Here is a 13,317-nt window from a genome sequence, read left to right on the forward strand (position 1 = left end):
GTGTAAGGCAATATTCTGGGATGAAATACATCAAAACAAACAGAAAAAAAGAAGAGGAGAAAAAGCAATCTGTTTTGCGACTTCTGGGAGAAAAAAAAAATTACATTTCTATGTGTGGCAGTTTAGCAACTGGTTGATTTACACTTAAACACATCTCCAAAACCCATCATAGTCCTAAAAATGCCTCAGTATCACATTAACACACAAACAAATATTTAATTTTGTTGAAGAATTCTCCTGGATACAACAAATGATATGGAACTTAACCTGTGACTTAAAATGTAACCTCCCTACCCTGCTAGACAAGGTGGCACACGCTTTTCCAACACGACTCAACCTTTAGAGTTTCAAAAATTGACTCTTGCTCACTTCAGTGCCCTACATTTCTCATCTTTCAAATGGAATGTTTCGGATTTGATTGATTTCCAACTTGATCTATCTTTGCACCTGCACTCAACCACCTCCATCAACTTGGCAGAAATGCAACTAGAGAGCTATTGATTTTTGTACCCCTGAAATCACTTAGAAGAGGATACTCACTTTGCTCTCACTGTACCAAAATAATTTTATCTCTCCAAAATGGTTTCCTATATTCGCAATTTCACCAACCCATTTAATTCAAGGGAACATTACTGCGAGAGGAAATTGAACATGGGCTTGCTGCGGCCAATTCAATGAAACCGTAAGATATAGAGGCTGCATTTACACTGTGTGAAGGTACTGTGCAACCCACTGAGATCAGTGACACATTTGAAGTATAGCTGGTATTACAGGTTTCACCAAGCATTCATAAAACAACTAAGTTTTAAGTGAGAACACTCCACAATTGTGTAAAAACACTAGCTCGAACCAAATACATCAGCTAAGACTTAGAAGTGTATTTTTGAAGGAAAGCAGTTGAATAATCAACATATTTGCTCTTTAATAGCCACTTTTGCAGCGACTTAAAAGAAAAAAAAAAGCCCTGCTCCTCCATGACACTCCATGAGTGTCATCCACAGCTCTGCTCTTTGTGTCAATGTCACCTTTCGTGTCACAGCTTCATGGAAAGCTGCCCGATGATGAGCTGCCAGGTATTAAGCATTTTTAATCTCACTTAATCTCCCCCGAGTTTCATCCAACCTTCCACTTTCAAGGAGTTAAAACTTTATGATTTGTGATTCACGTTTACGATTCCCCACTTTCCTTCCTTCTCTGTTCCCTCCTTGTCCCTAAGGTTACATCAAGTGTGCATTTTCCTTTATTTTATTTATGTCTGTTGTGGCATAGAAGTGCATGACCTTATCTAAAGCATTCTCATTTACTGAAATTTGCATCTCGTGCATCACGTCATCAACGTGGATCAGCAGTAATTTAGATTGAGAATAATCCCATCTTGAAGAAAAACGCAATAATCTGTTTTTTCATTACTGGCTGTTTTCTGTGATGCACTGTGGCCAAATTTGTCACCCTAAGGCTTGAACGCAGAACTGTAGTCACAGTAGCCAAACGCATAAACTGCACAGTCCAAACGGATTTAATTTTACAGAGCTACGTTTAGTCTACACTAGGCTGATCCTGTTATCCCCTGCAGTAAAACAGAGCTGTATATTCAAGGCCATGTGCAAAACACATGAAACATAAACACACTCAGCCCGACTGGGAAAACATAGGGCCCTTTAACCAGCTGAAGAGGGTGGCCTATGAAGTCTGTAAATCAAATCATTTGTTCATTTTCAGTCCAAATGGGCTGTAATTAAGTAAATGGATTCTAAAAGAAATGAAACTGTTCAGCAAACACAGACCGGAGCAGAGAGTGTGGCCTATTTTCTGCACAGCAATGCTGATTCTTCCTTTACTCTGCATCCGTCTTTCTCTTTATTCTGCTTTCCTTACTTCCAACCCCTATAACGTACACCCAGGGAGAGGCCACACAAGCCTGCGTGGCACCAGTTGGAGATTAATGTATATTGCCCATAGGTCAACTGAGTCTCGGATGCAATTGAGAAAGTGGATATGATGCTGGCAGGGAGGCACAGCTTGAAGCCGTTCTTTAGATGAGTGAAAAATGTCACAGAAAAGGTGACTTATTGCACACAGGTTATGACAGAAACATAGTGGAGATGGGTTTGCATGGTATCTGAATATAGGCTCCAAGTAATTCAAATTTCATTTTATTTTTACATTCGATGCTTGAGAAAATGGATAAAGGAACCACGGGAAGCACAAATACATTTTCTTTCATATTTTTCAAATTAACTAAAGCATTTCCAATAAACAAACATAACCAAAATAGATTTCCATGTCTTGTTTGTGCCGCATAAAGTAGAGGGAAATTGGTCCAGTGTTCCTCTGCTCTGAAGTAAGGCAAGCTATTTGAATTCCTGCTGTGCATAATTATGATGGATGTGCATAGGTCTGGTTGGCGGTGGAGGCGGAGGCAGTGAATCTGTGCGTGTTTGAGGAGTAGTAGTTGTCCGTGTATCCTGGTAGCTGATGAGCTGTTACTCAGGGTAGACTGACAAGCGCAGAGAATGTGTGGGTGATCTCTGGAGCTGACAGGTGTGAGAGGTTCTGTGGTGTGTAGGAACATTTTAATAGATGATACAATGTAACAGGACTTGAGAAGGACTGACAGCCTTGATTTTCTTCCTCTGATAGCAAAGAATGCAGGTTTCCATTGTTTAAAAAGAGTTCATTTCATATTTCAAATAAGAAAATATGTAGTGTTACCCAGTATACGTTTTTTTAAGTGTATGCTTGTGAGAGGAACACATTGGTTTAACAGCCACCTGAGCAAACATAGTATTTCACAGTTACTGGGTTTGTTATGGACACACATTGGTAATCCTTGAGATTTTCTGACATCTTTGATGCTGATTCGTGCAGTGCAGTTCGCACATCCACAGATCTCTTCTTCAGGCACTACAAAAGGCTCATGCTGACAATACATATACATGCACACATAATTTTGATTTAATTCTGTGTTATTTTTAATTGATCGCAAGTCTAACCCAAAACCCAGGAACAAGCTGTTTTCAAAACCAAATCAGAACCATGTGCTGAGTCTAAACAGGTTTTGAATAATTGAGAAGTCGCAACTTTAAATTTATAAACTGTCCAGCGTAGAAAACAAACAGAATTATTAGCCCACCTCATAAAAAAATGAAAAAAAATCAAGTGCTGCTAAAAAGAGCAAGGAATTGTTAACACAGCTTTCCCAAAAAATCCTAGCTTTGTTTTGGATGCTTACATTATTTTACTTACACAGAAAAATAAATTTTTGTATAAAAAATGTTAACACAGCAAATTATTAGCACCCTTAATGTTGTGTTTTCTTTTTGCTGGACACTCTCTGAAGGTCTTTGGGCATGGATCTAGTTCTTCAGTTCACCCCACATATTTTCAATGAAAGTCTTCAATGGAAGCTTTGTGGAGGCCAGTCAGCAATGTTATAATGTAATGACAACACGATGAACCAGACTCAGTGTTGCTGCTGGCTGGTTTTTCTTTCGGTCTTCACATATCTTTTTTTCTTCATGGTTCCTTCCTCCTTGACAAGATTCCCAGTTTCCGATACACTGAAGCATCATCACATCTCTGCGTAATACTCCCACCACCATGTTTCACAGTGGGGACTGTGTTCTTTGGGTTGTACGCCTCTCCCAGTCTTTCTCCAAACACAAGCAGCACCTGTGTGGCCAGCTTGTCCTTAGCATACTTCAGTCTGACTTGCAGGCGTCTCTTCTGCAGAAGTGGTGTTTTTCTTGGTCTGCACCCTTGCAGTCCATTCCTGTGCAGAATTCTAGTGATCGTCTTCTTTGAGACTACAATTCCCAGCTTTGCTAAGTGAATCACCAGAGTCTTGGCAAGTTGCTCTGGGTCTTTAGACACATCTCTAACTAATTTTCTTCACAGAAATGCTTGAAATGCTTCCTACCTCTGCCACACTTGTTCTGTTCTGTGTGGCTCTCTTTCTTGATGATACTTCTCCCTCCCAGCATGACACTTGGAAATGTTACTTTGTTACTTTGTTTGTTATCACAGTCCATTTCTTGCTTTGTGAGCATCAACAATTCTTCTTCAGTCTAAACAATTCAATCAGTCTAAACTGATTTCTTTTGTTTTGGGCATGATGCTTTCTCAAGTGACAGTTCAAACCTTTGTTGAAGCGTTTATATGGTGTGTAAATTGGACGGTAACCCTCAGTTTAACTTGATTATACAAGCTTTGAGCATTATAAAGTTAAAGCGCATCCTTGCACAGCACTGGTTTGTGCTATGTCTCAATAAAAAGTCTGTTTTTAGGGGGCTGATAATACTGATCCTGGTAAAAAATAATAATAATAAAAATAATTATTATAATTCTGTTATTGTATGAATAGAAATAATATATCCAAACTAGTATATTTGGAAATGCTATGTTGAATGCTATGTCCCTTGCTCTGTTAACAAATCATTTCACACGGGGCTAAAAATGTTGCCCTAATCTGTAAATAAGTAAAAAGTGCCAGAATTTGGGACATTGTCCCAAAATTGAAATAAATGGAAGCAATAAAGGAGCTTCACAAAGTCGCTGGAAACAAGAAATCTTATTTGTAGTTATTCACTATAAAGTCCAGTGTTCAAATGCCCAACTTTAGAGCAGATATAAACATGTTTACTGCCTTATATCAGGGAGACCTGATCCGTTTGAACTGCATCACAGCTTAAAGTTATGACTTATTAAGGGTGTGGCCACTTTGAGTGTCAAGCCGGTGCTGATGAAGGTGGCTGTAGCTGCCAGCTGTCTGTTACCTGTCACCTCAGCTAATTTGAGTCACTAACTTGGAACTCAGACACACAAGATTACTTGCTATGTGGTAATTGTATCCATCCAGGCTGTCCAAGAAGTCTATACTTTTTTTTATTTTAGTGAAATTCTATAAAATAGTTCTTATATGTAGACACTAATTAGCAGGTTCTGTAGTGAGAGTAGGGAGCAGGTGGAGTGAGCCTGGAGAGGTGGAGGTTTGCTCAGGAGAGAAGAGGAATGAGGTCAGTAGAAGCCAGACAGAATACAAGTGTGTGAATGAGAAGGGGGCAGGCATAACTGTGATGCTGCAAGTAGTAAGGGTTATGAAAGTGGATGAGTTTAAATACCTGGGGTCAACCATCCAAATCAACAGACAGTGCACAAGAGAGGTGAAAAAGAGAGTGCAAGTAAGGTGGAGACTAGTGTAGGGCAGCAGCAAGAGTGAAAGGGATTCTTTACATAGTAAAGATAGTGGAGGGATAGTGCATGTATTGGGCAAAGGATGCTGAAGATGGAAGACTACAGAGAAGACTGATTGAATGTAGTGAGGGAGAGTAGGAGTAGTTGGTTTGACAGAGAAAGCTGGAGATTAGTTAGATAGTGGCAGATGATCCACTGTGGCGACCCCTAAAGGGGGCAGTTGAAACAAGAAGAAGAGACACTAATTAGCAGGTATGTGTCATCTATGAATACATCTTGCTCACCAAGTTAGCCGATAACTTTGCAATCCACCCCCTCCTCCTAGATGATCCCTTCTGGCACCAAGTAAACACCATGGCGACGGCCAAAATGCCAGACTCGAAGTTACTTCACCCACTTTTGTTAAGGAAATAATTAGAAAGCACAGTGAATAAAAATCCTATAAATTTATGCTGTCTTTCTAAAGTTCCAGTTTGACATCAATCAATGCATGCAATGCACTATTTTCTGTTCATGTGAAATGAGCACGTTGATATTTTTTGTAAGCCAGCTACATAAACAGTCGACTAGCCGCGGTGTGGTAGCTGTGCTGTGTACACTGTACACAAAAACCATGCACTATAGAACTAGGACACACTGACAGCATCCATATTTTCTGCATTTTACACACAGCAGCACAGAAACCTGTCAAGTAAAACGAACATGTTCTCTCCCTCCTTCTCACTAGAGAAGACCAACATATGGCTCCACCATAATTCTTCTCACCACGTTGTTATAAAGCACTTTTTTTTCAATTAAATGATACAGTCGCTTTATTAAAAAATAGATCATTAAATTTGCTTTTGTTAACTAAATCAATATCTTGCAATTAAAAAGTCAAATTAAAAGTGTTAGCTGATGCATTGACATCCTCTGTAATTTAACAGCTGTTACAGAAATACAAACACTATTTCATGTCCTGCTTTAAAAAAATTGTTCCCAAGTAAAAGTGTGTATTGTTAGTAAAATGTACTAATTGTACAATAATCTGCATGTGTGGTGGATATACTACAATATGTATTATGTAGTTTTTCTCTACCAGTGCATACTGGTGCTATAATAGTGCAAGTGAATAGTGGAGTGCACAAATGCAACATTTCCCTCTGTGTTGTAGTGAAATAGAAAAAAAGAACCTTACACTTTACTTACACATACACTGATTGCAACACCTAAAAAGAATTAGACAATATCAATAATAATGATCATCTCATTATGACATGTACCACCTGCCTAAAGATTGATGCACACTGACGCCCCCTCATGTCCCTCCCCTGTGGCAACAATACTCTCCCAAGGCAGTTGCCTCCGCCGGCAGGACAATATGGCCCACTATACTGCAAAAAAATAAAAATAAATAAAAACAACTGCTCAGTAGCAGACACCCCAGGACAGCTGCAGCTTTCTTCTGGTAGCATCAGGAGAACCTGTGTTATATGAAACGATTACTTACAGAAAACAGACGACATGTAAGATTTAATAGGCTGTCTTTGTGAAAATGTGAAATTTTCCCAGACATTTGTCAGATAATTTACATCTTCTGTTTGTGTGTGTGAGTGTCTGACAGGGAGAGAGAGAGAGAGAGAGAGACAAAGAATCTCCTATATAGTCTACAGTAGGCACATGTGACAGGAATAACGGTTAAAAAGAACCATTCTTATGACACTTCCTGTCCCTTTATCATTTTTTTTTTATCTCTTTCAACTGACAAGAAACTCTTTAAGCCCTCTATGTACGGTCATGCAGAATCAAAAGTGTCTGGGCTCCTGTGTCGTGGAGAGGGGTGGGGCAGCTAGTGTGTATGTGTGAGGGATCTTTCTTGGCTGCTCTTGATGCAATTTATCATTTTGTGGCACCGATGCACCAGTCAACAGTCTCCAGCTCCCCTGTAATATGGGGGATATTTGTGGCTGCTCCGAGGCAAACAATTTAATAAATCAGTTCATTGCAGTACACACAATGCCCCTGGGCTTTACAAGCAAACAACATGCTCCGGCATCTAAAGACGGATGAGAAAACAACGTTTAAACAGTCTCTCTTTAAGGGGAGCTAATTTCTACTCAGCGATGCAACATTCGTGTTCTCGGGACGGCGCTGAAGACAAACCAATAGCTGGAACGGCCGGACTTAACAGCAATTAAAAGAATAATCTACAGCCGCGCTGGCTCGTTGGCAGTTCTTTTTTATATATCCAGGCGGTTTTAGATTAATTGTGCAGCTCTCTTCAACATAATAGTTGGAAAATGTGTTGTTAGCTTGTTGAATACACAAAGACATGGTTCTGGTTTCAAAGGGACAAAAGCTTAAATACAGAACAGCTTAAAACAATGCTGATCGCAGACACTTTCTGATGGATTTCCCTCCTGTCAGGTGGAAGAGATAAGTCATGAGTGAAATCCTGCCTGGTTACAAAGGCCTTCCAGTGCCAAATCTCATATGACCTAAAATTGTCAATACAGCTTTTACAGCAACAGATATTCCCTTTTACTTCTTCTTCTTCTTCCCTCCCTAATTGTGATTAAATGCACAAATTTTCGATTGAACGTGATCAGAAGAGAACCTTCCATAACTGTTCTTGAAGTTCCTGATTAGATCTGCCATGATAGATTCCCAGTCATGTGGAAAAATGGGAGGAAAACACCGGATTTTCCACAAGTCATGAATTGCCTTCTGCCAGTGAGATGTAAATCAGTGTAGCAAGCTAAAATTGATGGAGCTTCCTCTGGTTTTATTCCCGGCTCCTCGAGATCACCCTGAATGCCCCGGCCCCTATGTATAGTCACTTAAAGATGGATTACAGGCAAAAAGGAGAGGTGTGAAACAAAGAAATTGTACATCAAAGCTATCAATCACACAGGTCCTGTGCCGCTTTCTTTCTTTTTTTTGGCTCCCAGTTTGTTACATAAACTGTAATTATGGAATACGAGGCCTGTATCTGTTTTGATCCCCATTGACAGTGCTTATGTTGAGTTAATTGAGCTCATATCCCAGGATACATGATGAGAGGCTGTAACATTAGCCATTTCCTGCATGCAGCTCATTGGGATGCAAGGCTAGTGCTGGCAGAGTAAACTGCGCCTTGGCAGAGATGCTGAGCAGTGGTGGTGGTGGTGCTGCTGCTGCAGGGACATGACAGCTACAGTCTTCCCAGCCATAAATCCCACCGTCCCCCACAGGGCACCCAGCTACACCTGTGTATTAAGTTGAAAGACAGGCTGAATTCAATCTGGCCCTTTTTGTGCCATGTCAGTGGGGCGAACTTGGTCAGGTGTAAGACTTTTGCACTGTTTCATCAACAGGCCATTATTTATTCTGGGTGTTTTTCAGATGCTCAGGAGATGGGGTGGGGTGGGGGGTCTGGGAGTCAGCCAGTCTCCACAGAGTGTGAACCCAATTATGCCACTTCCTTCTCTTGTCTCACTCAAAAATCAAAGCTGTTTGCTCAAAGCCACATCCTAAGCCCTTTCTAACTATGTCCGTCATGGAAGTAATCAGACCATATCCTGAAAGCGGTAAAAACTCTATTTTTTTTCCTAAATAAAGAAGACGGTCACTGATATTCTTATGGAGTGTACTTAATTGCTCAGGTTACCTGATTATGTCAACCAGTTGCTGCTGTGCGCGAGGACAGGAGGTAAACAGCTTCATTCAGCGGCTTGCTCCTCTCATTCTGCTCCTGAGCTCAGTGTGATATGACTTTGATTGTCTACTTGCAATTTACCCAGCAACTGCCAGCTCTCTGTCTTCGCCACATCTCATACAGACCTTTTCTTAGATCTCAGTGGATTGCCTAGCAACCTTTTTCCTCTGTACAAATACCAATCTGTGCACCAAGCAGAGCATGGTGACCAGTGTAATTATTATGCAAGGGAGACTAATCAGAAATGCAACATACTAAGACACAATATGGTCACAAAGATGCACCATTAAAGCTCTAAATAATTAATACAAAATGCTTCATAATGGTTTCTTTCCATTTACTGTAGCTAAACGAATGCCTCCAGCTTCCATCCAGTACTCTTGGGAATTCCTTCCACTAAACTGACGTCTTCCTTCATGAACGTTTTGTTCCCTTACACGAACTGTTCAGTCAGGTTCACTCTGCTCCCTGCAAAGATTAGTTTGGTAGCCTGCTGGTCTCTCTGTGCCTGACTGCGTGACACGGCAGTTGGACTGGGAGCTGAGACGCGCCACCGACAAGGAGTGAATGGGAGTTGGTGAATGAGAGAGTGAAGGAGACAGTAAGCCTGGCCACTGCCTGGTTGTGGCAGATTGAGCAGTCCATACTCTGGTCACAAACCACCATTTCACTAACAGGAATATTATACGTTGACAGAATCATTTTATTTTCTGGTGACACAATCTGCCACACTTAAAGATATTGTAGCCATTTACAAAAATGTAGATTGAGAACAAAGAAGCTGCCTCACAGAAGTAGTTTAAGGTTAAGATTACAAGCAAAACTAACTTGGTTTATGTTTGATTTGTGCGGTCAAGTTGGATTTTCAAGTACTTCTACAAGCCACTTCATCAGTCCTTCCAGTAGGTAAAAGGCAGCAGCATGCAATGACATTAACCTGCTAAGGCAGGCTGTGTTCCCACATTATTCAGTACTTCTCTAGCAAAATGAGACAGGCTTGTAGCATGCTGCCAATTCTTTAAAAGCCCCGATCAGCAAAAAGGGTAAGTGCAAGTTTAGGAATAAGAGTATAACTTTGTCCCAGTAGTCACTTGCCTGCATTGAACCGGTAATTTTGAGCGAGTGTAGATTTCACTAGTATGCAGAATGTAGAGAAAAAGCTGGCCTAATTGTCTTTCATCTGAACTACAGCTAAATGTGAAACTAGATTACACACATTTATGAACTTGATGGAGATTTCTCACATTCACATACTGCCAGTATAATCCTAAGGAGAGCATGTGTCTGGTAAAGTGAGTGGCAGTCAGCCTTTAATACAAAGCACACAGCACAATACCAGCTTAACTATGGGTCTATTTACCATAATTGATTCGTATTTTCACTGCTGAATGTGGCATTGAGGGAGACCTGAAACTAGTCTGAAACTATTTAAATAGGAGCAATTGACTATGTATTATCCTGGCTTTCAGTGACTAGAACAGCTGTGGCTACAGCTTGAGATTTTTAAATTTAATTTCATTGTTTACTGACATTTTTTAAGGACGTCGTGCATTTCAATCACCAGTGTCACCAAATGCGCTTCCACTCAGGCGTCCTCCTGCATTAACCCCGTCTTTAGTGCATCAGTGTGTCTTTTTCCCACTTGGGCTTCGGCTGAAGCCCTGTTCTGTGCAGGAAATCTGTTGAATCAAGGAAAAGCCTATGTTGCATATTGGATTTAGATATTAAAGCCTCGACCAATAATGCCGACATCCTCATGTGAATTGCGTAGCATTATTTCGAGTGATGAAAATGCATTTTTTATTAGGATTTGGTCTCTTCTCTCTGCATAACAAGGCCAGAGTGGGTAAGGGACAATGCAGAAAAGATTTGAGTGGGTGGAGGATTTAGGCTGGGGAGAACAGGAGGAAGGAGTTGTAGTTTCATCAAAAGTAGCAGAGGGTTGAAAGACACTGAAAAATTACTGCTGCTCACACAATATCTGTTTTATTATCATAGCCAATAGTTGTGCACATTACAAGCATACTAGATGGACAAAAGTATTGGGTCACATCTCTTAATCTTTAAATTCAGGAATTTTCTGGACCATTCTACAGATGTATAAAATCAAGTATGTATCCCCACGGTCTGTCTTTACAAACATTTTTGGAAAAATAACTCATTCTAAAGAGTTCACTGAATTTGACTGTGCTGCTTTCATAGGATGCTGCCATTGCAACAAGTAATTGGACTGTGCAAAGTGGAAGCATTTAGGAACCCAGCAAATCAGCCACTGAAGTATCAAGCCCTGTTATATCTCCAACGCTCTACTGTTTGAAACCTCCTCTGACATTAACATTGTACACTGTGAGCTTCATGGCATGGGTTTAGATGCATGTACAGGTACCTACATTGTGTAGGTAGCCCAATACCTTTGTCCATACAGTGTAGGTTTATTAGAAGTTCTGTTAAGTGTGGTTTGTACCATGGCCACTCACCAAGAAAATATCATATGTTATGTGCATATAAATTAAAATATGTTAATTTGCACATCTAATTTTGGTATAGTTTTCCTATTTATACATAATAATAGTATTTGTACATTACATTTAGCTAACAGAAGGGCTGGATCAGGAGTATTACTATTTTGATACATACATACATCACTTTCATATTCCCACAAGCTGCCTCTGTCTTCATCTTTCTCTCACTTTTACATTTTGCATTATGGGCAGCTTTAGCTGCATTATATTGTGGTTTTCCTCTGCTGACTTGCATTGATCCTCCACACTCAGGCCACCAGCCTATCACTAAATTCTATTTTGTCTGTTTTTCCCTATTCATTCAAAGACAATTCATATTTAAAATGACATCTGCAGTGTTCTCACTGATAAGCTATTTATCCCATCTTCTGGCTCTTGTTGTTTATACGCATAACCTGATACCTCCAAGCTCTTTAGCTGAGGCTCAGCTGTTGCTGTTTTCAACTCCCGTTTAACACTGGTGCATTCACTGAGAACAACAAACAAATACTTAGGTCGCAGGTGTCCAATTGAACTGTCCAGATGCTAAAAGCTAATAAAAACTTTGCATCCAATTTGAATCCAGAGTCATGATTTAGCAAGACTTAAACTAAAACAAATATGCTGTACTAGTTTAACACCTTATATTTGTGCAGTGGATAAAATGAGTTCAGGAGTAGCTAAGGTAAAAGGCAGCTACCTTTACAAGGCATAATTATGTCCAACTCAAAGATTTTTAATTAGTATTTAGGCAACTTAAACAAACAATGTGACAAACAATACTGCTAGTTCTTGGAAGCATTAGTGGCTATGCCTTTTGACCATAAAATGCATCAGGAACGTAGTCAATTGCCTTGTGATTTGGCATTTTGTTAAAAAAAAATACCAGTGTCATATTGAGCTTCTGAAATGGTAAAGGTAACCTCAAACTGTGAGCGTAGCAGCAATGTAACTCCCCGGGGAAATCAAGAGCTTTCACAGCTGCATTGCCCGCCAGCAGTTGCAACACAATTCTTAAATGACGGGGCAACGTGCAAGCGGCTGAAGACAGACAGAAACTTCAGTTTGACCCCAAATCCTTCAACACTTCAAACATATCCTAAACTGGTGGGTGAGACGAAGCCCTTTTGGAGGAGAAATACACCTGGAGAACAGCCACAAACAAAAGCATGTATACCTTTTGACTGTGCAACTTTGAGATGATCTGTGCATCTGTTACAGTTTGAAAAGGTAAATTTTTCTCTAATCTGTTGTGTTGCAGCAACCACTTGGAATCCACGAGAAGAATTTAGGTTAGAATATGCCAAAAGCAAAAACATCTGGCCCAATTTTATTTGATTTCAGAACATCTGAGTAAACAAGTCGACAGAGCTATTTGGGGCGATTTTAAAAACCAGTATAAAAAATAGATTGAATGAAGAAGCTATCGTAACTTTTTACACTCTCTCTACCCTTTACTTTAGTGTGCTTTTATGAGAATTGTAAATGTGGAAATCTCCCTCGACGCCATCCTGATCCCCCGGAAATATGATCGCTGGATGAAATCAATGGAATGGGATGAGGGATGAAGGGATTTTAAGCCCATATACTATAAAGTGTTGCATTGTCTACCTCACTCTGACAGCTCAGAAGGGGTGAGAAGATAGCTTGTGCCTGCTTTTCAAGAAAGTGCCAACAGATTGTCAGAAGGACGCACGTGTTGTCCAATCCGATAAAAGTAAGTAACAAAAACAAAAATGTTATGATCGCCTTGGCACTTTTCATTTCCGAGAAATTAAGCCAGTCAGCATCTGCAAGGAGCGCGTGGTTGTTGTTCCTGTACAGTGAAAGCATCGGCATTGTCCTTTTAAAAAAGAATGATTTTGTCTAGTGGCCTTCTGGCTTCGGTGTGCATGCACAAAATTGGGAACAGTTGAGTGTTTCTGTTTTCAGCCTATTTCAGTCAAT

The sequence above is a fragment of the Mchenga conophoros genome, linkage group LG12 (genome assembly GCF_057382185.1).
Source record: "Mchenga conophoros isolate Kocher_MC1m ecotype Shallow Benthic linkage group LG12, M_conophoros_male_GT1.1, whole genome shotgun sequence".
Classification (NCBI taxonomy): domain Eukaryota; kingdom Metazoa; phylum Chordata; class Actinopteri; order Cichliformes; family Cichlidae; genus Mchenga; species Mchenga conophoros.